Below are 23,204 nucleotides of genomic sequence, written 5' to 3'. Positions count from 1 at the left end.
GGAGGGACGGAGGGAAGGACGGAGGGAAGGACGGAGGGAAGGACGGAGGAAGGACGAGGGAAGGACGGAGGGAAGGACGGAGGGAAGGACGGAGGGAAGGAGCAAAGGAGGAGACTTGTGGAGGTTACGAGAGAGGAGGAGAGAGACGGGACATGCAGGATTTAAGAGGGAAGAGAGGGCGGAGGTAAGAGGGAGCAGTGAGAGAGGCATAGAAGTATGTAAGGAGAGAAGAGAAAGAGGAGGAGAGGAGGAGTAGGAGAGACGGAAAGGTGAGAGGAAGCAGAGGAAGAGACAGATAAATAAAAACAAATCCCTTTTTCTCAGTAGAGAATATTGGGCATCGGATATTGGGTCTGATATACTGGCCTTAATACAAAGCTGTTATGTAGCGATTTTAAGAATAAATAACAGTTGCATAACACAACTGTATCTCGTGTAATAAGTTCACTGTATTTTAATAATATCAGTGCATTTTCCGTGCCTATCGGTTAATATTTGGTATCGGCAGGTACTTGCAGTCAAAATATTTTTATTCTAACAAATAGACTATATAGACGATATATTCCGATTCCAAGATGATAAAAACACTTTCTTTAGACAATAGAATGTGATTTTCAACATAAAATTGTAGTACTTTCTTTTATATTTCCATGTGGCTTTATATCTGTGTAATCCCTCAGTGGTCCAGTAGGTTCATAGTGGTCCATGGGCGTATACTAGTATACTGTGTCTTATACTTGTTCTGATACAGTTTAAGACTATTCAGGAAAGGTTCATTTCTGTCCTAACTATAGTAGTCGATACTAGATTTATTATCGATTATTAGCTGATTTTTGAAACTTCTGATAACCCTAGTTGTAACTGAGATTATTAAAAAATGCAGACGTTTGGATCATTCATACAGCGATTTCAAAAGCGAGTCAAATGTATAGTCCCTATGTTTTTCACACTATAAATCACAAGTTTGTAAATGTTGTCAATAATTTTTGTGGTTTCGTTTTCATCCCACAGCAACAGAGACGTGAGCGAGAGATGAGACGACAGCAGGAGAGAGAGCAGAGACGGAGAGAACAGGAGGAGAAGAGGCGAATGGAGGAGATGGACCGACGAAGGAAAGAAGAGGAGGAGAGGAGGAGGGAGGAGGAGAAGAGGAGGAGCGACCGAGAGCAGGTCTCTACTGAATAGAGGAGAGGCAGGGGAGAGGGAGTAGAGAGAGCAGATCTGTACTGAGGAGGTGGGGGAGGAGAGAGAGGAGGGAGGAGGTTTATGGAATTTAAAAACACAGTGGAGCATTTGTATTACCACATGACATCACAAGGTGGAACAGAGTGTTTTCTGCTTGAGAGAAGAATTCAGTCTAAATAACACAACCCCAAATCTATTTGTGATGAGGAAATATTCGAACATAGATGAGAAAATAGCTTTAAACTCGAGGTTGTACAGTTTGCAGATGTCATGTGGTTCATGTTTTTATATTGTGTTTGTTGTCTTTAGCAGGAGTACATCCGCAGACAGCTGGAGGAGGAGCAGAGACACCTCGAGAAGCTACAGGAGCAACTTCTGAGAGAACAGGCTATGTTACTGGTACGATAATAATATTACTCCTACTACTGCAAATACTACTACTACTACCACTGCTGAGGGAATGGGCCATGTTACTGGTATGATACTACTACTACTACTACTACTACTACTACTACTACTACTTCTACTACTTCTACTACTACTACTACTACTACTTCTACTACTACTACTACTACTACTTCTACTACTACTTCTACTACTACTTCTACTACTACTACTTCTACTACTACTACTTCTACTACTACTACTTCTACTACTACTACTTCTACTACTACTACTTCTACTACTACTACTTCTACTACTACTACTTCTACTACTACTTCTACTTCTACTTCTACTACTACTTCTACTTCTACTTCTACTTCTACTACTACTTCTACTACTACTGCTACTACTACTGCTACTACTACTGCTACTACTACTGCTACTGCTACTACTACTAGGAACGGGCAATATTTCAGTTTTGTTATCAGAGGGTTTTTGCAGATAGTGGTATTGGGGAATATCGAAAAAAATCGTACATTTATTGGCATATTTTCCCAGTCCCAGTTTGTCCTCAGTGCATCAGATCAGATTTCTCTCTCTTGAACAGGCTCATGAGGAACTTTAGATATAGATAGAGATGTACTGATACTGAAAAATGACCTGGATCAGATATTGGTTCTGATATCGGTTTTAGTCACTGTCCTGGTTGGGCCTTCAATTGGATGTAATAAAACTATTTACTGGCTGATTTTGACCTTAATACAAAGCTGGTCTCTAGGGATTTGAAGAATAAATAACAATTGCATTACACAACTGTATCTCTTGTGTAGTAAGTTCACTGTATTTTAATATTATCAGTGCTATTTCCATGCCTATCGGTTAATATTTGGTATTGTACTTAGTCATAATATTGATCTTGGAACTGAAAAAGCTGCATCGATGCATCCCTAGAAATAGAAAGAGACATTAGGCTAAAATATGACAGAATAAATAGGAGTTTACAAATCGACTAATGATTTTATGTTCCAGAATAATACATGGTGTTATTTTTTGCAAATCTGAAGTTTATTTATGATTTTTACTTCAACTTAAGATACATTTGCGGGCTTTGTTGTGAATTTTAAAAGCTAAATATCGGTTATTGGCCACAGCAGCCAGCCAACTATCGGATATTGGTTCAAGAAATCCATATTGCCCCATACCTAATTACTGCTACTGCTACTGCTACTACTGCTACTACTACTACTACTACTACTACTACTTCCGTGTTTAAATGTGTGTGATTTCAGATCAGGTGATTTTTATTTTTTTCTTTAAAGTGCATATGACAGATTTATGTATTGTTCTAACTGTGATTTGGTTTGGTGGATAGTGCCTGTGATAAATGGTCATCATAATTTTACATCAGTTTAGTGGCAGTTTGAGGAAAGTTGAAAAATACAGGAAACTCCATCCAAAATGCAGAGACAGTTTAGGTGTAAGCAAGGCATTTTTCTGTTATTTTAAACCTTCATTTAACTAAATAAAGGTGTTGTCTAAATTACACAATAGTTTTGATCAGACTAATACGAATAAATGTCAAGGTTTGGCCCTTGTTTACATTATGGTTGCTCGGTAATCGTTATGGAATTACCTCTACATGTGTAACATCTGCGGCCCATGTCCAACCAGGAAGTAAAATTATGAAAACTAGATAAAACTAGGAACGTTTTTTTTGGAAATCTTAAATATAATGAGAAAAATTAGTATTCTAATCTGTCATATGCATTTAAATGGTATATTTTGGTTGTATCTGTGGCGGTTGTGATCAGGAGTTCAAATGGCGAGAGTTGGAGGAGCAGCGAAAAGCCGAACGACTCCACAAACGTCTCCAACAAGAGCAGACCTACCTCCTGTCCTTGCAGCACGGGTCCAAAACTGGGTCCAAAACCGGGTCTAGACCTGGATCTGGACCTGGGACCCAAGATCCCAAACCCGCCCTGGTCCAGACCTTACCCCCCTCACCAGTCGTCACCTCCACTCCCCAAAACAAGGACTTAAACCAGGACTTAAACCAGATGACTACCCTGCCCCAAGCCCACGTAATAGACCCTCCTGAATCTTTACAGATCCCACAAGATCCAGGTAAAGTCCAGGTTGAGTCCGAGTCAGAGTCAGAGTCTGGGTCTGGGTCTGGGTCTGGATCTAAACTTTGGCACAAATCCTCGCTGAACCAGTCCTGTACCCTCCCTCAGGCTCATGTAATAGAAATGGACCCTACCTTACCTTTAGACCCCTCAGATCCAGTTAAAGTCCAGACAGAGTCCATATCCCCAAGCCCCCCTCCCCAGTCCGAGAGCCCCGCCCCTCCTCAGGCTGAAGATGCTGTCAGTCATCCTGCTCAGCCAATCAGAGAGGTGAACGCCGGCTCTGGTCCTGCCTCTTGCTGCCTGCTCTTTTCTGGTCGTTTCTGGCTTTGACTTTGCTTCGTTCTTCACAGCGAGAGGGAAAATAGATTATACAATGCCTAAATAATAAAGAAAATATACTTCCTTTTGTAAATAAAAATAAATTACATCTAAATTATAATAAACAAACCAAAAAAAGGAGGAAAGGCAGTTTGCCACATATGGCAATAACCTGTATATCTGGCATTTATTCAACTGGGTTAGTTAGCTCAAAAATACCTCTGTTGATACTTTGCAGTGACATCACACTAGGGGTGGTCTACATGTATGTCTGTTGCGCAGTGCTCAGCAGTTACTACTGTGACATAATGTACACAATGGCAAATGCTGTCAAATTTTTGTAATTGTCTGAAATCTCAAAATCCAATATAAAATGGAGCATTCGTGGTCTTGCTTAGGTGTTTGATTTTCAGCAAAAAGGTGAGGGCCAACAACTGAAAAACTGTTGGCTAATGCTAGCTAGCTAGTGACTGTAATGTTATTTGAGAGAAACTTGTTTAAAAGTACAAATCACCTGTTGTAGTTGAGCTAAATCAGCTCTTTCTCGTCAGATTATGAAACTCAGATTCAAGTCTAACTTGAGTAACAGCTTCAAAAAGAGTAGTGTCTCCAGTTAGCATCATTTCTCCCCTCAGGAAATGTTGATCACATCAGCTTCAAAGTATTGATACTTTTAAAATCAAACTCCAGGACCATGAATGCTCATATTGATCACAAGCTTCTGAAAATGTGCTGTTTAAGTCAATTTTGTATTTTTTTCTTGAGTTTGTCTCAACTTTTCTGGCAGTTTGCATTGTGTCACCATGGTAACTGATGAACATTCCACCATAAATATACATGCAGAACACCTCCAGCATGTCTTTCAATCAATTAAGCGATTAACAATTTAAAATGAATTATTGTCTTTTGAATGGAATCTTTGGCATGGGGAAGTGAATGAATAATGACTATAGTGTAGCACTTTGAGAGGCTTTGAAAAGTGCATTACAAGTGTAAGCCATTATTATTATCGTTAAGTACTTGTAGCCACGTTCTCTGGCCAGTCTTTCAGGATTCATATCTGTAGTTACATACTTAACTTTAATTTGACCATATTAGAAAAGATCAGCCATACTTTGTGCTGGGGAAGGGCATCTGGCTTTCTTCCCTCACAGACTGTTAAACCTACTCCTCTGGCCTCTCTGCTCTTCCTGTTCTGAGCCATTTTTGTATCTAAAGCTCTGAGGATGTGCAAGCGGTCGTGTTGTGTGCGCCGCGTGCATGTGGACGTCACGGTGGCCATTTTGTGATCTACGGTGCATGTGGACGTCTGCGCAGCACTAACAAACCAAACCAAAGCTGTTTTTATGTTTTTACATAGCTCTTACACAACTCACTGTTTTTAATCCAATTTCAGACGTTTCAGTTTGTGTGTGTGGCTGCTCCTCTGGCTCTGTGTTCACAGCATGTTTGAGGCTAATTTTAAACTTTGTAAATGTCTAAATAATGTGAGGGGTGTGTGCAGGAGAACTGGAGAATGAATGGGACATGAGGACTATCTGCTGTACCAGTGTGTTTACTGTAGGGTTGCCCAAACATTGAAAACAAATGAAAACATATTAGACAGTGAAGCGCTGATACGATACTGGTATCGGATATCGGCTCTAAGATGTATCCCATTTTGGTTTCTAAACTGGTGCAATAAGATGATTTACTGGACAATGTTGGCCCAAAACTTACATTTTTTCAAAGCTGTTCTGTAGTTACTTTATGATAAATGACACAAGACATATTTTGATAATTATTGTTTGTTTGTGTTTTAAAGGTAAATTCAGTCTCTGCCCTGGTATCGGTTGGTTACTTAAAGCCAAAGTATTGACAAATTGTCTTGGTGGTTGTGTTTTTTAGTCACGGACTCACAGAATCTGGGATAAATCCTAAGTTCTTAGCATCACTTTAGGTGGCTCTAGGTCCATTCTTCACTCCTCCTCATCCACCTCATGTACCTGCGACTCCTCTCCTCCGCTTGGTCCTAACCTGTTGTGTTTTCTCCCTCTCTCCTCCTCCCTCTCTCCCGCCGACTCCCTCTTTCTTTCATTCTCTCTCTCTTCTCTTCTTTGTCTTACCTCATCTCTCTCCCCTCTCTCCTTCCTTTCTCCCTCTCTTTTCTTTCCTCCCTCTCCCTCTCCTCTGCCCCCCCATCTCGCTCCCTCTTTCCTCTCTTCTCCACTCTCCTCTTTATCCTCTCCCTCCTCTCTTCTCTCCTCCCTTCCTCTCTCCCCTCTCTGTCTTTCTTCTCTCCCTCCTTCCCTCTCTCCTCTCCCTTCTCTCCTCTCTCACTCCTCCCCCTCTCTCAGGCCGATGAGCGTTACCGTAAGAACATACAGGGTTCTCCTCAGACATCTGCTTCGTCCAAACCTTCAGTTCCTCCTCGTTCCTCTGAGCCTTTCTCCAATGGGCCAGCAGAGGGCGCAATGCACAGGCCCATGGAGCCACAGGTAACATCCCCCTCACCTTCCTCCAAACCCCCTCCCACCCCGTACCCCCACATTAAACCACACTGATCTGTTATTTTCTTAGTAATTCTTTTCAAATGCATTTTTATAGCATGTTTTTTACAGTCTGCTGATTTAATCTCAAAGTCAGATTGGTTTTGATTTGATAACTTTTATGTAGGATATACAAGATGTTTAATCATAATCATTATGTAGTGTGGACAGTAACTAAAGAACACAGTAAATGGATTTCAGTTTGTTGGAAAGAGATTAGGAAAAGGTCTAAAGCATTTTAATCCTCCTTACTGATACACTGGTGTTTGGTAAAGGCGTATACTGACACTGTTTACTGTTTAGAAGTTTCTTTTAGTAAAAGAAAGTAAAGTAGGGAGGAGTGTGTGTTTACTTGCTGTACATATAGTGACCACACTTTATACTTGCATTTTTGTGGCTTTAATTCTCTTGGAAACATGCTTTTGTCAGTTTGGGATAAGTATTTCACATTTTGTAACTTAAAATAGTTTCTGCATTTGGAGAAAACAATTTATAAGGCGCGTTCCGCAACAGGAATGAAAATTTAGAAGGTGCACAACTGGACCCTGTGAATACTATGCTAATAGAGTCATGCGTTTGTTGTGAACACATGAGTTCTGTGCATTTTTTTTTAACCCTATAAACCATCACCAGAGAAGTCTGGAGTTTTATCTGTGACAGGTTAAGGTTAAAGGGCCCATAGCAAAAGAAAAATATTAAATCTGTCAACTGGACAAAATGTTGTAGGAGTGAAGATGTTTTGCTGCTCATCCAAGCAGCCGTAAAGCAGCAACTGTCAACTTGTCCAGTTGACAAATTTTAATATTTTTCTTTTGCTATGAATCAGACCTGGACAAAGAGTCAGCTTTGCGTAATATAGGACCTTTAAAGGTAAGTCTCCAGTAGGGTTGACAAAAGTATCAAAAATCAGATACTAATCTATACTACTTAGTAATATTGAAACTACATACTCATTTGAGCAGGTATCGATACTAAAAAAAGTCCTAATCACAGGACAGAAATTAACCTTTCCTAAATGGTGATTTAAAATAAATTACTGCCATTTAATGTTGAAGAAAGAGAGTAAATTACTGTGTTATTGAGTATCAAGTCAATTCCTTAGTATTCTTTAGTATCAAAATTGAGTTTGAAATTTTAGTATCGTGACAATAGTTTCTAGGGGGGCATAACAGGGTTAAAAGCTCAAAAAAGTCAATTTTGCATAATAGCTGTTCTTTTAAAATGCAAATAAATGATATTTTCCCCACACAAAAACATTCAAATCAAACTAAGTCTTCATAGCCATTTTCCTTCTGTAGTCTCATTCTTCACAGTGCTAGTTGTCAGTTATAGAAGTATCCATGTTGTGTTTGTGGCATGTCTCGCCTCACCTCTTGACTCAGCCCCTGTGTGGTCACCCCCCCACCCCCTCAGGTGCAGTGGTCTCACCTGGCCGCTCTGAAAAGCAGCAGCAGCGGTAGCGCCCCCTGCCCTCCGCCGCCGGTAGCGCGCTCTCAGTCCTTCAGTGAGGCCAATGCAGTATCCAACTTTGCACAGCTGCACCTGCGAAACAACCAGGAGCCCCAGGCCACGCCCTCTCCCCCACCCCCCCTGCACCTGCCCCCAGCCCCGCCCACTGACGACACCCCGCCCAAGGTGAGTCCTCCTCCCCCAATCAGGTGTTAGAAAACTAAAGGAATCTTCAACATGGTAACCTACAGTAACAGACTGCCATGTTCTGTGTACAATGACAAAATAATAGAGTATGTTTAAAGGGCACATATTATGCTATTTCCTGATCTCTTCTAATGTTATTTCCTCATCACAAACATACCTGGAGTTGTGTTTTGTTTCTTTCACACGTGAGGTGAATATTCATTTTCATAATTCTGATAGAACAGGCCCTCTGTATTACTGGGACTTGAAAACTACCTTTGTCCTTTTAAGGCCTTTTTAATCAATTACATTTCTGGCCCTGATTAATAGTATTTTCAATTGGGATGTTGCTCTTCCTACAGTCACCATGACAACAGTTATGATTCCTCTAGCTTTAGTTATGCCTCATTGCTCCTCCCCCTCCTCACCTCTGCCGTCTGCTCCTTCATGCATGCTTCAATATGGAATTGGTTCATTTTCTTTTGGGTTAATTTTAAGTTTGATATAATGTACTTCGTTCTAATGGTGTGTGTCTACGTTTTAGAATTTGTTTTGTCAAATATTCAGATGGAAAGACGGGCACCTATAAGATAACATTTTTCTGACATATATCTGGTTGAAAAGTTTTTTGGAAAGAATTATTTGCAGTTGATACTGACAAAAAATAATTTGTCTATTTTTATTTTTTTTTATCCAGGTGACGATATTCACACGATATTTTGACAATTCATCAGAAATGTGCTAAAACGTGCTTTTAAATGGCTTGGTTAAGGTTCAAGTATAGCGCAAAGAGAATGGACTTAAAAATTTACCAAAAGTGCAGAAATGACCCTTCATAAACTTATTTGGAAGATTTATTTTATAACTATTGTTATAATTTTACTTTTTTATTTACACTGGCAGAGAAGATGTTGAACTTTGTGCCAGTTTTTTGTTTCATGTGGATCGGCCCAGTAATTAGATATTCACCATAAACCAGGTCAACAAATTTGCATCTGAGAACGCTGCTCTGTCCTCAAGCTCTGTTTAAAGTCTTACATGTTTGTAAGATGTACATGTTTGCCGTCTTCTGCTCTGCTCTAACACACTGCTGCTTCTAAAATGCTCTTTTAAAGGTGAAGTGAGTGACCTGCACAATCTGCATCGTTAGCCGCATAAAAGCTAACCGGGCTAAACAGGATTCACTTACTCCATCTGGAAACCTGCTGCTGCTACATGTGGCTACTACTACTACTGCTACTGCTGTTACTAAAGCAACTACTATTACTTCTACAAAAGCTACTTCTACTTTCACTACTACTGCTGTTGCTGCTACTACTACTATTACTAGTATTACTACAACTCGTCTATTTCTGCTTTGGCTACTCCTACTACTACAACAACATCTACTACTGCTCTTGCTGCTGCTGCTTCTGTGCGAGTGGCCTGTACTTTTACATTAGGGCATTGCAGTTCCCTCTCCTGCCTGACAGTGGCATGTCTTCTCAGGTTCCGGTCAGGACCACATCTCGGTCTCCGGTTCTGTCCCGAAGAGAGTCCCCCCTGCCCCAGGCCCAGGCTGCCAGGAACCCCCCCAGGTACTATTGTTACTGCTGCTACTACTGATACTGCTACTATTGTAACTAGGAAAACCTGTGCCCCCTGTGCGACAAACTACAGTACTGCAGTGTGTTGTGTGTGTGTGTACATGTATATATCATTTATATATAATTGTATATTCTCAGTGGTGTAGACCCACGCCCCCTGTGGGACAGAGTGGAAAAGCTCCAGTCCCGTCCGAGCAGCGGCAGCTCGTCCGGCTCCAACTCCAGTGCTCAGCCATCGGACCGTTTTAGACCGCGCTGTGAGTCACCTGGTAATACAAGTACTACTACTGCTTCTGCTACTACTACTGTCACTACAACTGTTACCGCTATTATCACTATTATTATGCTATAACCACTCTACTGCGCTGTGCTAGTGCTAATACTAATACTACTGCTTCTGCTGCTACTACTACTGGTGTTACTACTGCCACTACTGCTATTGCTACCACTACAGCTGCCACTGCTACTACTGTTACTATTACTGCTACTGCTACCACTGCAAATACTACTGCTGCTACTGAAGAATAAAGTACTACAACTGTATAGTATTTTTGGTACAGGAGTTCAAACAATTCAGTAGTATTCTTTTATTTTAATACCAAATGAGTAGAAGCTGAATCTACAGTTGCTCAATATTTTAAACTTTACTTCAGATAAAAATGTGACATGTTTATATATTTCATGTATTTTAATTTGGTTTTGTCTCCAGCGGCATCTAAGTCTGAAGGCTCTCCTCTGCAGCGTCCTGAGAACCTAAAGAAACCAGACGAGAAGAGCTCCTCCAGACCCACACGACCTGCGGTGAGTCCACCAAATGTCACCGCTTTAAAGAGGCACTGTGGAACCTTTCTGTAGACCCTCTGCTGCGATGGAGAGGCTAGGTCTTTGCATTTACCTTGGCAAAATACCTTGGAAAATGTGTTGTTACTGTGAGTAGGGATGGGACGATATTAAATTTTAGACTCACGATTATTGTGGCCAAAATCATTGCGATTAACGATATTATCGCAATAATTATTAACCTGTTAACGTTCCGACGGCCCGGGCCTACTTTACAACTTCACAGCAATGCAATGTACATACACTTCTGCGTCACCCACACAAACAATCTACACATCAAATGAAAGCTGCCACGCTTGTCTTTCTGGATATGCAAACCATTTTCACCTGCAATCACTACAGTGCTGACAGGAAAGACGTATTTACAGAAAAGTGTGAATTTGGACTTCACTTATCATTGAGCGTTCTGGTTCTGTCAAACATCAACATATTCACACAAAGTTGGTCTCATTTGTTTCGTAAAGGTCCGGAGAATATAATCCAGTCAAGAAATTATGTCCACAAAATAAGATCCTCCATGTCCAATCTGCTGCAGGAGAGTACTCCAAATATGAAATCTGCTCCGTCACTTCTTGGCATTTCTTTTGTTGATTTCAGGCATAATAAACTTCTGACAGCGCCAACTTTGTTCAGTGCTAAACACACGTGTCAGCTTGTGATTGACACCAGTGTTGGCCAATAAGGTGGGGACTGTGGGTTACTAGAGCCGCAGACAGCGAATCAGTGCTACAGATCACTGAAAGTTTACACCCCACTCTTCCCCTTGTAGAATCAACCAATTACATTAGACACATTTAGTGACGTTTTCCCCTTACAGCCAATGAGCAGCGGAACAGGATGATGTATCACATGCCATGGTTTTCCGTAAACAGATGTACCCGGAAGAAAATGTGTACTCTTCAATGCCATGTTGTCGAAATGGACCAGTCCTTGTCGCACTGGAAGTGACGCAAGTGCCTGTCGACGAACACTTAGAACGATGCAATTAAGGCACGTTGGCAAATTGGTAAATGGCCAAAGCCGAGTGGATGCAGAATCCGTGCATAATGGCACATTTTGCGCACTGTTGCTGTTTTAAACGTGACGAAACGGACAAAACAAAGGGAGTATGTGATCGAGAACACTGTGGATGTTTGTACAAGTTAAACTAGAGGCATCTCGGACCCGGAGCGGTTCATGGCAAAGAGTAAAGATCCCACAGTGGACTCAGGAGTAAAGGACCTTATTTTTTGATGGATTGGATGCTGTTCTCGATCGGTAAGCGTGGTTTATTCTGCTATTAATTCTACTTAATTGTAGATAAAATATACTGTGTATAATCGTTAGCATTGCTTCTGTGCACATAGTGCGCATTCCGACCATGCGCTCTGGCACATTTGTGTTCAGCTGTATGAATTAGACTTAATTTGTCTATTGTACCGACATACAAAACCCTAAACGGTATGGCCCCATCCTATCTGCAAGATGCTATTGTCCCGTACCAGCCAAACAGAGCACTCCTCCAGAATGCAGGACTATTAGTGGTTCCTAGAGTGTCCAAAAGTACAGTGGGAGGGGGAGCATTCAGTTACCAAGCTCCTGTGCTATGGAATCAACTCCCTGCTGATGTTAAACAGGCCCCCACAGTCTCTGTATTTAAGACCAGGCTTAAAACCTTCCTCTTTGGTATAGCTTATGACCAGGTTACTTAGTTTAATGTCACTCGGAACTAACTATGACCAGATTGGCTGGGAGTGACATTAAAATCCGGGATAAGATACGCTGCAGTAGGAAATAACAAGCTGGGGGAAGTATGGCAACCTGAGCACTATCCTCTGCTTCCTCCTATTTTCTCATCAGCAATGCTATTCACATGTTGTCCCCTGTCCCACTCCCCCTGTGGAGTGTAACTCTTTCAGATGCCCTGATGACAGCTGGACCCTCTCCTCCTCCCCGCCTGGCCCTCCTCCACCCGCCTCCCTCTCCTCCTCGCCTGGCTCTCCTCCTCCTCGCCTGGCTCTCCTCCTCCTCGCCCGGCTCTCCTTCTCCACACCTGGTCTTCCTCCTCCTCGCCTGGCCCTCCTCCGCCCCCCTCCCTCCTCCTCACCTGGCCGATTTTTCTTGTTTTGTCAGATTTTTCCTGTTGTTTGATTTTCCTGTTTGTTTTTGTGTGTAGGCAGCATGGTGGCTGAGTGGCAACACTCATGCCTCACAGCAAGAAGGTTTGGTTCGATCCCCGGGTCGCCCAGGCCTTTCTGTGTGGAGTTTTGCATGTTTCTCCCCGTGTCTGGATGGGTTTCCTCCGGGTACTCCGGTTTCCCCCATCAACCAAAACATGAACGCCCTTCGAGACAACTGTTGTTGTGATTTTGGTCGTTGCAAAAATAAAATTAATTGAATTGAATTGTTTTAAAAGGTGTTGTTTTATTCTGCAGTTTGCATTATTGTAGGTAAAAATATAAGATGTACACACATTAGCATCTCATCTGTGCACACGAACGATTAATTGCGGACCTTTTTTATCGCGATTAGCGATATTATCGTATATCGTCCCATCCCTAACTGTGAGCGGGATTGCTTTACACAGATACGGTGTGTCACAAACTAGGGACTTGCTTCGGTGTCAAATAATCATTGTAAAATGGAAACAAAAATAAGGTGGTAAATAAAACTCCCGGTGCTTGTCTCCATAGAGATGGATAGGTTCAGTGGAGCCTGGAGTATTCCAGGCAAAGGAAATAACACCTCAGTGAAGACAAGCAGGTGGCAGACCCTCCACGAGAAAAGTTCCACACTGTACCTTTAAATACAACAGTACTTATCCAGATACATGTTGAAATGTTGAAATGTTGCTGTGTTCTGTGCTGTCATGGTGGACACTCAGGGGGAAGTGGTAAGAAATAGAGCCACACCTGGAGCATGTGTCTGCACCTGCGCCAGCTAACCCCTAACCTCTGCACCTGCCCCAGCTAACCCCTAACCTCTGCACCTGCCCCTGCTAACCCCTAAACTCTGCACCTGCCGCAGCTTACCCCTAACCTCTGCACCTGTCACCAGCTATCCCCTAACGCCTAACCTCTGCACCTGTCACCAGCTATCCCCTAACCCCTAACCTCGGCACCTGTCACCAGCTATCCCCTAACCCCTAACCTCTGCACCTGTCACCAGCTATCCCCTAACCTCTAACCTCTGCACCTGTCACCAGCTATCCCCTAACCTCTAACCTCTGCACCTGTCACCAGCTATCCCCTAACCTCTAACCTCTGCACCTGTCACCAGCTATCCCCTAACCTCTAACCTCTGCACCTGTCACCAGCTAACCCCTAACCTCTGCACCTGTCACCACCTAACCCCTAACTTCTGCACCTGTCACCAGCTAACCTCTGCTCTTGTTCACTCCCTTTTCCACCAGGCTTGTTCTGGTTCTGGGCTAGTGCCAAAGGCAGTTCTGCTGTTTTTCACTCTAAAATACTCCTCCTGATGCCAAAAATTGGTTCTGACTCAGCAGACCTGCAGCACTGAAATACTAAAGATAAGACACTAGGGATGGGACGAGATCTCACGCCACAAGTTTGTGCACATGGAGAAAATCTCACAAGATTTTATCCTCCTTTACATTTGGCACAGGCATGAAACCTTACTCCACCTCTGGAAAGTTTCATATCTTTGAGTAGCTGCAGCTAAAAAACGTATAGCTCACATATTCAGACAAAACACTTTAAACTCTGCCACAGTTTTTATTTAATAGTGATGGGACTGATATTGTCTCAAATAAGTACTGAAGTTGATTTAAAAAAAAAAAAAAAAAAAAAAAAAGGTAAATTATATAATCTGTGTATACTCATAAAAAATTTAACCAATTCAGAATGATGTGACTAAAACTGTGAATTGAGCCGAATATTCCGGTGTATTGTAAATTATGTAATTTCGTGTCTCATCCCGCCCCTAATAGTGACATTTTCTAGTATTTCACACTGTTCAGCCCTTGGTGGAAAAGGGTCCAATTCCTTTGGCCTGGTTCTCCAAATTAACCCTGCTCTTGTACCACCTGCTTTTGTTTAACTTTCAGATTTAAGATTCACATTTGATCTTTTCAGGTTGACCAAAGTCACTTTTCACCAACTTTTATTGATGTTTATGTTAGATTTGCACCTGTTTTATCAGTGTGATAACAAAATTATCCATAAATTATTTGTTTAGTCTTAACTGGGTTTTAACTGTTAAATTTTCAAATAGATGCACAGGTTTTGGCAGGTTAGTTGCCATTTCCTAAAGTACATTTGAGCCTCACGATTTCCACTGCTTTATCTTCTACCCGCTTATATTCTACCCCCTTATGTCCTACCTCCTTTACATCCTATATCCTTTACATGTCTCTTTGTTCCTTGTGTCATTGCTCTTTTTCTAACTGCTATATTTCATAATTCCCCTGTCCCATCTCCTGCTTCCTTTCCTCACCTCCTTGCTTCTATATTATGCCTCCTTATCTCCCACCTTCTTTATGTCCTACCGTCTAATTTCTAAGCTCTTTTACATGTCTCCTTGTTCCTTATCTCCTTGCTCTTTTGCTAACTGCTGCATATCATAGCTAGCCTGTCCTTTATCCTGCTTCCTTTTCTTGTCTTCTACCGTCTTATCTCCTTGTTTAACCCTATCTCCTACCTCCTTGTCTCTTACCTCCTTTATATGTCTCCTTTTTGCTCTAAAAGATAGAGGACACAATGGAGCAATACATTTAAATTTAGACAAGTTTGGCCCTTGTTTACTTTATGGTTGCTAAGTAACAGAAAAAAATTGACTTTATTTGGAACATTTTAAATATAGTCAAGATAAAGAGGAAGGGGTATTATGATGTGTGTGTATATATATATATATATATATATATATATATATATATATATATATATATATAAAATTTTCAAAACACAACGTAACATGGTGATCGAAATAACATATGTCTTAGTTAATACCCCATAGAAGTAAAATAACCCCTCTTTGGTCTAACCTGTCACATGCACTTTAAATTAGTGAACATTTTTGGCATGTTGGTACAGTTTATTAGAATCCAGTTAATTTATCTGATTTAAATGTTTATTTTCCCTCTTTACAGGACTTGACGGCATTAGCGAAGGAGCTGAGAGCCGTAGACGATCGACCTCCTCACAAAGTCACGGATTACTCCTCCTCCAGTGAAGAATCTGGTACCACCGACGAAGAGGAAGAAGAGGAGGTGGAGCAGGAGCCTGGAGACGAGTCAACATCCGGGAATGAGGACTCACGGCTGGGGTGAGGAGTGGAGAGGGGTTCAGGAAGTCATGATATCACTAATACTTTAGTGTTAAGATTAAAGGCATTGGGCCTGTACCTTAAAAACATGAAAAAACAGAACAAGTTCATTTTAAACGGTTTGCAGTGGTCCAAAATTATTCCTCAATGCATTTTAGTGTTGTCACAATAATAAAATTCCAAACTCTATTTCGATACTAAGGAATAGACTCGATACTCTACCAATTCCGATACCATGATGATGATAAAAACACTTTCTTTAAATAATAGAATATGATTTTAACATTAAATACCGTACATTTTGGACTATAGAGTGCACCTGAATATAAGCCACATCAGCTAAATTTGAAAAGAAAATTAATTTTGTACATATATAGGTCACACCTGAATATAAGCTGCACTTTTTCATGTTGTAAAATGAGATATTTACACAGAAAGATGGTACATGCTTTTTTTTTTTTTTTTTTTAACTGTGCCTGAAAATTGGCAGTACACAAGAGATCAACATGAGATGAACATACCTGCATGTTTAGAAAATAAAACCAACACATGCCAAACTTATGTGCAGTGGCTCTATTTCCTTATTTGATGCCAAATCCATTCCCTTACTTAAAAGCTGCATCATTTGCATTTCTTTGTGTGTTCCATGTTGAGGGTGATGCACAAAATGTGAAAGTTCAAAATCAAAACTAGTGTATTCTTCAGCGCATAATCCTTGCATTTACCGAGAGTGCCCCCCGGTGGCCATTAGCCAGTAAAAATCTATAAATTAGCTGCACCGTTGTATAGGCCGCAGGATTCCTTGGAAAAAAAGCATCAGCTTATAGTCCGAAATTGATGGTATTAGTACTTTTCCCATGTGGCCTTACATCTGTGTAATCCCTCCGTCATCCAGGAAGGTTCCATAGTGGTCCATGGGTGTACACTAATCTTTGTGGTCTTATACTTGTCCTGATACACCTCAAGATCATTCTAAAGATATTCAGAAAAGGTTAATTTTTGTCTTGTGAATGGGACTTTTTAATATCAACACCTGCTCAAATGAGTATCTAGTTTCAATACAAGTTTTTGTATTGAGTAGTGTCTAATTTCCGATACTTTTGACAACTGTAATGCATTCAGAGCATTGTAATTATTCACTGTGATGAGTTTATAAGCACGTTTCACAACTCTCAGACCAGAGCAGAGTTTTGCCATCACGATAAAGCTAAGGCATGCTACTTCTCAATTCTCTGTCACAAAATAAAATTTTATAATTAGATGCAGACAGTACACAGTGGACTTATTTTGACCTCAAGCGCTGCTTATACAATATATCTGTACTGGGGCTAGACACATTTTACTCAAACACATCGGAAAAGTCTGGTACAGGGCAAGTTTGGATTTCTGCAGTGGGGGATCTGGATTTGTAGTGTGTTCTTGGCTTGTTCATGTTTAACCTTTTCGTCCCTGTGTACTCAGACTGTCCCGCGGGTCGTACAGGCGTGTGAGTAATGGAGAGAGCGATTCGGCTAAAACCATGTTAGCTGAAGACTCTGAGACCGAAGCGACGACACCCAGTAAAGACGGCACACTCGTCATTCGCCCAGTAAGAGAAAAAAACAACAGAAATGTATGGTTCTGTGTTTTATAATGAGGAGAAATCGTGTATCTCTGAAATGTTCTGAAATGCAGTTTATATTAATGTCATTTTCTGTAAAACAAATTTAAAAGTTATTTTCAAAATGAAAATGGTAAAATTCTAGATTAAACATGTTTTACAATAGGACTAGAACCGCGGTACAAATTATTAAAACTATTTTAGGCTTTATAAAATGAATTGATAAAAATCCAACAAAATATTTCAGAGGTGCAGATTTTTTTAAACTATTTTGTGACCTTTGACCTCCACAGCGCCCCTTCCTGTTTGTGTCAGTTTGAACTTTTTTTATTCAGAGAATATTTAATAAGATTTTTCAAGCTTCACAGCTGCCCTTTGTCATCTCTTCTCCATCACACCTGTCCCTCTCCAGGGACTAAAAACCCTGTTTAAACCAGGAGTAAACCAGGTCTAAACCTCTCCATGGCTCCTCTCCTCAGACCCCTCAGAGCCTGAATCGTACCCCAGCCTCAGCTCCTCCATCTGGGCCTGCTCCTCCTCCTCCGGCCCCTCTCATGCACCTGCCAGACCTGATCCAACAAAGCCATGCCTCCCCCTCCCCAGGCCCCTCCCTCCCACACCTGTCACACCCTTCTGTCCTCGCCCCCTCCCTCTCTCAGCTCTCCCCCCTCGACAGACTGCTCATGGAGGTACGTCCCCTCTTCCTCCTCCCTCCTCCTCCTGGCCTTTTCCTAAACCAGCTCCTACTCCCTCTCCGTAGCCCTTAACATTACACCCGCTGTGAGCTCCCCTTGGAGGTCCCTTCAGCCCAGTGTCCAGCACTCTGCACTACACTTGCTCCAACTTCTGGAGCTTAACGGAGCATTATACCATCACCTTCTGGGTTGTTTTAGTATTTGTGTTGTGTAAATATTTGTCAGCGTCAAAATAAAATGTCCCCTATATATTCCAATATTCCCTTTTACACCAGTGTTTTTATACAGTTCATTGTAAAATCCCTTCTGTCATTCACATGGTTAGATTTGGACCATATGCTGACACCAATATGAGTTTTGGATTTAATCACTCATTTTTATATATCTTTGTAATGTGTCTTTGATTAGCGTAGCTTATTTCACATCTTACCAATGAGTATAAAAGTGTCAAATATTTCTATATTCTCTTCAGCTACTTCAACTATATTTCCAGACCAAAATAAATGCACATTTCGCCTCAGTGGCATTTTTGCTTTCATTTATAATTCTTAGATGACTTCAATAATGTATAAATTACATTTACGTTTCTAAATTAACCTTAGAACTAAACAGATGTAACGTCAGAGAGCAGCCGTAGGTGCTACACGAACCTCACCAGTTTAGGGGCCATCCGCACCTGCTTTGTGATAAAGGGCCTCACCAGCCCCTCTCCCTCGCTGTTTGATCATTTCAGAAGGACACGCCCTTTCTCGGGATCATGCAGAACCAAATATTAGGACAAAGGGAAGGGAGAAGAGATCTGTTTGGGAAAGGCCCCTCCACCTCCTCTCCACTCCCTCCCATCATGACTCCAATAACACCCTCCTCTCTGGTGCTACTGCTAACCCTCTGCAGCGTCTTCTGGTGGTGGAGTGGCTCACTGCATGGGCTGGACTAACTCCTCTTTAAGCTTTATGGCGCTGATGCACAGATCTTCTAACTCTTAATGCATTTGAATGTTTTTCATGTTCCTAAAATACAACCTCTTTTCAATATTTCTAATAATCAGTTTGATTTTTGCTTCTAACTTTACAGATCTAAACTTCGCTTCACTGGTGTCTTCTTTGGGATGGAACCTGCTTCTCCAGTCTTACCCTGTGCCAGGCTGGGCCATTTTGCCGAAAATAAAATTGTCAATGATTTTTAAATTTGATTTTTCCATTTTTTTGCCCCGCTCCATTAAAATGTTCTGCAAAATACAGAAAATAGACAAAAGAAATGTATAATGTTTTCAATATGTAGGAAAATTCTTTTCCATTTCATTAATGAATCAAACAAACTACCTAACCACTCCTAAGAGTGTTTGGGCTGCATTAAACATGTAGCAAGCACAACACTGACCTCACTGATTTCAGTGCAATTCCAATACAAGGAAGTGTTGGAAATAAAATCAAAGTTTCTTCCAAACAAATCGATTTGAACTTAAAATTTGATTAATTGATTAATGCATTTTTTGCCCAGCCTACCTGTGGTCCTGTTTGTCTAATGCAGCTTAAACTCTAAATTTAAAGGTCCTATATTACACAAAGTGATTTCTCTGAGCTTTAAGCCATGTTATAATGCTGTTACTCTTCAAAAACATACTTGTGTTGTTTTGTTTAAGTAATCCTTTATTATTAGTCTGTCTACATCTCCAAAGCTCAAAAATGCTCTGTTTCCACCTTGTGATGTCATGAAGTGTAAAGATGGCAGTTCCAGGACTGAAATCATTTCAAATCATTTTAGTGACGATGTATGGAGTTTAAAAACACAGTGGAGTATGTTAGAGAAAATAAGCGTTGTCCTAATGAGTCCTAGAGTTGTGCAGAGAGGCCTGTGTTACTTTCTGATAACTTCTACACAAGGACGTTTAAATAGGAGCTAAGAAGAACAGCTTAAGTAGTGTTTTCAGTTTGAGAGAAGAACTCAGCCTAAATATGCAGGGTTTGTGTTGTTAAACATGTGTGAATGAAACTAAACACAACTCCAGGTCTGTTTGAACGAGGAAACATAACATAAATCAGAAAATAGTGTAATATGGGCCCTTTAAATTATCGTTGTTTTATATTTATAATGTTTTTAAATATATTTTTTTGTTTTCAGTCTCAGTCTGAGAAACAGTTCCATGTCCAACACAAGTCATCCTCTTCTTTTCACTCCATTCATCGACCCCGAGACTTCTGCAGATCTTCTCCATCCAGCGCAGCTCCCTCAACAATATGGGTAAAAGAATACACTATAATCTGATATAATGTCCCTGTGTGTGTCGGATGCCCTCCCTGTGTCTCCACAGAGTCTTATTCTGTGTGAAAACAAAAAAACCAAAACAACTACCCTGTTATTTAGACCTCTACAAAACAATGTTCTGAAATGCATGGGATTCTTGGATAAGTTTAAAGTTCAGATTTCAGTATCTCAGATGTTAATGTGCTTTCTCCTCTCCCCCTCTCTCTTATCCCCTCCCTTTTTCTCTCCTCCTCAGCTGCGTTTGGTTCTGATGGTCGCCTGGTGGAGCAGCTCAGGGCTGATCCATCTCGTAAAGGTTCTGTGGTAAATGTAAACCCTGTGAACACTCGTCCTCCGAGCGACACTCCGGAGATCAGGAAGTACAAGAAGAGGTTCAACTCCGAAATCCTCTGTGCTGCACTATGGGGTATGTGGTATTCTCATTGGGGTCTTTAGACAAGACACTACACTCACCTTGCCTTGGTCGGTGTATGCCGATTGGCACCCTCACCTCTGTCAATCTGTTCCCACAGCAGCTTTTTGGCCATACCTCATCTGCTTGTATTGCCCTTACTCTGTTGAATCTGGTACTGTATCCATGAAACTGACCAGAACAAATCAATGTCCATGGAACTCTAACCACGGATACTAGAGATCACAGGTCACACTTTTTTCCATCCCACGGATCCCACATTTTTGATAATGGATGGCACACCCCGGGCTGTCCTCTTTATACAACTAATACCTCATCTTTCATCTTCAAATCTCCTCTGTTTGTGCTCAGTTTACTGTGGCAAATGGTTTGTAATTGTCCAATGTGGCACGTATGGGTGGCGCACAATGCCAAAGGGTTGTGATGGCATCAGGCTAATTGCGCTGGTGTACGTGCCTTATGAAACTTTATTAGCAGACATAATCAAACATAGGCCAATTGCAGATGAATATTAGTTTGTTTTTTAAAATATTTTATAGGCTATAGTAATAATAGCCTACCATATTTTTCTTCTATGAAATAATGACCCGCCCTTATATAACTCATATGTGCTGTTTTTGTGTTATAGGAGTGAACTGCTCGTAGGCACAGAGTCGGGCCTGATGTTACGGACCGCAGTGGACAGGGAAAGTCTATCCTCTGATAAACCGTAGGCCGCATTCAGCAGATGGACGTGTTAGAGGGACTCAACGTCTTAGTCACTATTTCAGGTAAAAACTCAAATATCAAAATAACTACTTTTACCCAATATCTGTTACCTTGGACTTCTCATTTCACTAAATCACAGTTATCATTATATTTAAGATTTTACTTTTACTTGTTGAATGAAGATTTAAACTTCCTGTATTTTTGTACTTTTCTTTTCAACTTTTTCTCACAAACTGCCACTTCACTAATGTAAAACTATGAGAAATATTTAGCACAGGCACTATCTCACCGAACCAAGTCACAATTAGACAAACACGAAACCTGTCATATGCAGGTTTTAATGTGACCACGTCCTCGACCTTGTCTCAGGTAAAAAGAACAAGCTGCGTGTGTACTACCTGTCGTGGCTCCGGAACAAAATCCTCCACAATGACCCAGAAGTGGAGAAGAAACAGGGCTGGGTCAACGTGGGTGACCTGGAGGGCTGTGTGCACTATAAAGTCGGTACGTTTTATGTGGAAAGGGCATCTTGGCATATTAAGTTGATCAGTACAAACTCAGTGAGACAAAATAGAGATGTGAAAAGGCAGGACACAGACAGTTTTCTTTCAGTTTTTAATAATCCCAGTACTATAATCCCAGCTGAAACCCTGTGTCCAGAGCCTTAACCTGCAGATAAGGACACATCCGAGTTTTTTCTCATTCTCAGTTTATGGACAGGCCTCATGTGGAAGCCTCAGAACCCTCCAGAATTCACTCACTGAGCTGCAGAGAGAGATCAGAGGGGGAAGGCCTTTTTTAGGTTCAAGCCAACGAGTTTTGGCATTGAAACTGGCAATTCAAATGAGAGATGTGAGGTCATTGTGCTTTCTGATTGGATAGAGAGAATAAAGAATAAATCATCATTACAATTGTAGTCAGTAAATCTCTATTTGATTTGACCATGTTTACCTGGTATCTGGACATTTATGGAATTTAAAAACCAAGATCTTACATACTGTCCCTTGTAATTATAAGATTTAGAGAAGCATCTAAATATACCAAACTTACAAGTATGTTTTAGTTCTGAAGATTCTACTGTGACCTGAATAACCACGTTTATTTATTTAATGTATGTTTTTGTTGGATTCTAGTGAAGTACGAGAGGATTAAGTTCTTGGTTTTGGCTCTGAAGAATTCTGTGGAGGTTTACGCCTGGCCCCAAACCCTACCACAAGTTTATGGCTTTTTAAGGTCAGCTCCTGTCTGCTCCTCTGTCTCTGCTCCTCTGTCTCTGCTCCTCCGTCTCGGCTCCTCCGTCTCTGCTCCTCCGTCTCTGCTCCTCCGTCTCTGCTCCTCCGTCTCTGCTCCTCCGTCTCTGCTCCTCCGTCTCTGCTCCTCCGGCTCGGCTCCTCCGGCTCGGCTCCTCCGGCTCGGCTCCTCCGGCTCGGCTCCTCGGCTCGGCTCCTCTGTTCTAACCTGTTTGTTTCTCCTCAGTCCCTTTGGAGACCTTGTCCATAAGCCTCTCCTGGTTGACCTAACGGTAGAGGAGGGTCAGAGGTTAAAGGTCATCTACGGGTCGGTCTCGGGGTTTTCATGCTGTTGACGTGGATTCGGGAGCGGTGTATGACATCTACCTTCCCACACATGTGAGTACTATCAACCAAAATACTCC

General features: G+C 41.4%; 1 pseudogene; it reads left to right on the top strand.

The window, feature by feature from the left end:
- LOC117381254 (mitogen-activated protein kinase kinase kinase kinase 4-like) overlaps positions 1 to 23,204 on the top strand; it is a 46,628-nt pseudogene that overhangs the window by 16,345 nt on the left and 7,079 nt on the right.

Source organism: Periophthalmus magnuspinnatus, chromosome 2 (assembly GCF_009829125.3).
Source record: "Periophthalmus magnuspinnatus isolate fPerMag1 chromosome 2, fPerMag1.2.pri, whole genome shotgun sequence".
Classification (NCBI taxonomy): Eukaryota; Metazoa; Chordata; class Actinopteri; order Gobiiformes; family Gobiidae; genus Periophthalmus; species Periophthalmus magnuspinnatus.
This window is presented reverse-complemented; position numbering and strand designations above follow the sequence as displayed.